Source organism: Symphalangus syndactylus, chromosome 6 (assembly GCF_028878055.3).
Source record: "Symphalangus syndactylus isolate Jambi chromosome 6, NHGRI_mSymSyn1-v2.1_pri, whole genome shotgun sequence".
NCBI classification, from domain to species: domain Eukaryota; kingdom Metazoa; phylum Chordata; class Mammalia; order Primates; family Hylobatidae; genus Symphalangus; species Symphalangus syndactylus.
This window is the reverse complement of record NC_072428.2, coordinates 13311543-13315431: the sequence shown is the minus strand read 5'-3', so window position 1 is coordinate 13315431 and position 3889 is coordinate 13311543. Positions and strand designations below refer to the sequence as shown.

At 46.3% G+C, this 3889-nt stretch overlaps 1 pseudogene; it reads left to right on the top strand.

Moving 5' to 3' along the window:
- Positions 1-1250: 1250 nt before the first annotated feature.
- LOC129484122 (C-terminal-binding protein 2-like) lies at positions 1251-2502 on the top strand (annotated as a pseudogene).
- The last annotated feature ends 1387 nt before the right edge of the window (positions 2503-3889 follow it).

The window sequence follows — 3889 nt, the reverse complement described above, 5'->3', positions numbered from 1 at the left end:
GACCTTGTCATCCTTCAGGGCTGCTCTGACATCTCATCATCTGAGATCTCAGGCTCCTGATATTCCAATATCCTATACAATGACCCAGCTTTCATTTTCCCCATCCATCCACTCATTGGAGCTCATTCTCTGATTTCATGGTTTTTTCCATCCAGTCCCCAGATCATTCCCCAGCATCACTACTGCATTTGAACTCTTCTTCCCATTTGAAGTTAGGGCCCCTCTAAGAACTTGCTCCTCCTGTCTCACTATTAGTCATCTTTGCAACTCCTAGCTCTTCCATTCCACTAGGCTGCCTTCTTAGCCTACAAAGATCTCTATTCTAAAAGTCTGTATTAGTCCATTCTCATGCTGCTATGAAAAAATATCCAAGACTAGGTAACTTATAAAGAAAAGAGATTTAATTGACTCACAGTTCAGCATGGCTGGAGAGGCCTCAGGAAACTTACAATCATGGTGGAAGGGGAAGCAAACATGTTCTTCTTCACATGGCAGCAGGAAGAAGAAGTGCTGAGCAAAATGCGGAAAAGCCCCTTAATAAAACCCTCTGATCTCATGAGAACTCACTATCAGGGGGAACAGCACGGAGGGTAACCACCCCCATGATTAAATTCCCTCCCACCACATGTGGGGATTACGGGAACTACAATTCAAGTTGAGATTTGGGTGGGGACACAGCCAAACCATATCAAAGTCCTTTGTGAATTATGCCACCTAGCTCTCTGGATTCCTTTGCCACTATACTTCATGTTAGAGTTCTGTTATTCTCTCTTCATAGAGCAGTTTTTGTCGTAATGTATCATCTGTGGTCACATGGAATAGAGTAGTTTTTTTTAAAGGAATAGGCTGGGCAGGCCAGCTGGGACTGTGGTGGTGGGGGTCCAGTCGGACGCTGCTTCACTCCAGCGGGTGCCCAGCACCCCTCTGGTCCCTCAGGCCCCCAGCAGGGGAGGAGCCTCAAGACGACGCAGACCCCCCAGGTGGGCCCCCAGCTCGCTTCGGAGGCTCAGAGCAGGGTCAGGGACCTGGCTCCCCGGGGCCGGAGCTGCCTTTACCCCCTGGCGTTGTGGACTACAGGCACTCCCGACCTGGGGTCGTGGTGAGGTTCGTTGATTGACTGTGCGATGGTGACTACGTTGCAAGCGAATGGGTTCATAGTGGCATCATGCACTCAGACCCCTGAGAGTTCCCATAAGTTCTCAGAGGACTGCTTTGCCTTTTGATGTGATAATTGCAAAATTCCATACAGAATGGCCCCTGTGGATAAGCACAAAATCAAGAGACAGCGATTGGACAGAATTTGTGAAGGTATCATGAATGGACCCCTGCACTCCCAACCCCGTGGTGCTGCTGGACTGCCGAGATTGCACCGCGGAGATGCCCATCCTGAAGAACCTGGCCACCATGGCCTTCTGTGACGCACAGTCCTCGCAGGAGATCCACGAGACGGTTTTAAATGAAGCCGTGGGCGCCACGATGTACACCATCACCCTCACCAGGGAGGACCTGGAAAAGTTCAAGGCCGTAAGAGTGATCGTGTGGACTGGCAGTGGCAACGACAACGTGGACATCAAGGCTGCCCCGAGCTCGGAATTGCTGTGTGCAACATCCCGTCCGGAGCCCTGGAAGAGACAGCCAACTCCACTGTCTGCCACATCCTCAATCTGTACCGGAGGAACACGTGGGTGTGCCAGGCACTGCGGGAAGGCACGTGGGTTCAGAGCATGGAGCAAATCCTCGAGGTGGCCTCGGGAGCGGTCCGCATCCGTGGGTAGACGCTGTGGGTCTCATGAGCTTTGGTCGCACGAGGCAGGCGGTTGCATTTCAAGCCAAGGCCTTTAGATTCAGCGTCATATTTTATGACCCCTACTTGCAGGATGGGATAGAACGGTCCCTGGGCATTCAAAGGGTCTACACCCTGCAGGATTTGCTGTATCAGAGTTACTGCGTCTCCTCGCACTGCAATCTCAATGAATATAACCACCACCTCATCAATGACTTTACTATAAAGCAGATGAGGCAGGGAGCATTCCTTGTGAATGAAGACTCTGGTGGCCTTGTGGGCCAGAAAGCCTTAGCACAGGCCCTCAAGGAGGACTGGATATGAGGGACAGCTTTGCTCAGGGTCTATTGAAAGATGCCCCAAATCTCATCTGCATTCCTCACACTGCCTGGTATAGCGAGCAGGTGTCGCTGGAAATGAGGGAGGCAGCTGCCACCGAGATCCGCCGAGCCATCAAAGGTCGCACCCCAGAAAGCTTAAGAAACTGTGTGAACAAGGAATTCTTTGTCACATCAGCGTCTTGGTCAGTAGACCAGCAAACAATTCATCCTGAGCTCAATGGTGCCACATACAGATATCCGCCAGGCATCGTGGGTGTGGCTCCAGGCGGACTTCCTGCAGCCATGGAAGGGATCATCCCTGGAGGCATCCCAGTGCTGCTTCTGGTGCTGCTCCTTCCTGTCTCCTCATCACCTGCAGACCTGCCCCTCAGGTTGTGAGTCACTGGGATGCCTCCAGGAGGAATAGCAGAGAATGCCGAAAAGTAACCATTCAGATGCATTTGGGACAGACAGACAGTGAAACATAGATGAACTAAGAGAAAAAGAATCTGATGGTCTTTTTAACTGATTCTGGACATATGCATCATTGATGTTGCAGTGTTAAAACTGCAAGAGCTAGAAAGCTGAAGATGTCCTCTGCTTACAGAAGTGCTGAAAGATGAGGATGTGATTTATTAACGAGCAACTTCTGTTACTGTGTTTTAAGTTTTTCATCTGTGTATCAAATCACAAAGAAGAAGTAGAGCCTTCTCCTTTATCAGTCCCTTGGGCACAGCAGGTCCTGAGCACCCTGCTCTAGAATGCTGCATCAAGAGTTCAAACATCCAAATAAAAAATATTAAGAGGAAACCCCCATGCTGTGACTCTAGTCCCTTCATTCTACAGGGGCTGGTTACCTAGCTAATAGGAAGATCACATTACTACAAAATGGGGAGAAAGCTCTTTCCCTGTGGTTCACACCTGCACGCATAGGATTGAAGACTGTACAGGCTCCTGTACAGAGAAGCATCTCTCACATCTGAACTGCATACTGAGCAGGCAAGTTGGTTGTAAGTTCAGTAACACCCTCTGATGATGAAAAAAATATATTAAGTTTCACAAGCTATTTGTACTCAAATATATTTTCTCAGTTTCAGATCCTCTGCTATTTTATTGAGTGGAAAGTCTTGAACTAAAAGAGTTCAAGAAGAATAATGAACAAACCCACTTTTTTAGACTTTGATAAAGTCTTCTTTTCTTCATGTGATATTTTATACAAGAACACTTCAGATGTATTAGATGTGACTTATTTTAACAAATCCTATTAGATTTGTATCAACTAGTTACATGTTCTATTCATAATCTTTTGTGAATCATTGCCTTTCTGTTTAAAAAGATGGCCTATTTTGAGCCTTTGTGCAGGTACAATTCTGTTTTTGTGATAAAAGAAAAACTTTAAAATTGTCCCAAACAGAAAAATAATGGCTAACAGAAGTATGTTTTGTTTTAGCGTGAGTTACGATTACTGTATTTGTTTATTGTAAAGGTGGACTTTTAGTGTTCAGTGCGGTTTTCAATAAAAAGTAATTAAAATTAAAAAAGAGAAATGGCTTTGGCAGATCAAATGGTGAAAGCCATAGCAGAGTTCAATAGTCATGAAGAATATGAAGTCTATGAGGTAGGCTGGCTACTTCTAACCATCCAGGAGAGTTTAAAGTAACATAATAAAAAGCTGAGGGTTCTAAATTCATGGCTCAAAATACAGCCAGGAACCAGGGGTTTCCTATAATTGTCCTAAAAGAACATCTTATGATTGTCCTAAAATAATATCTTATCTCTTAGAGCT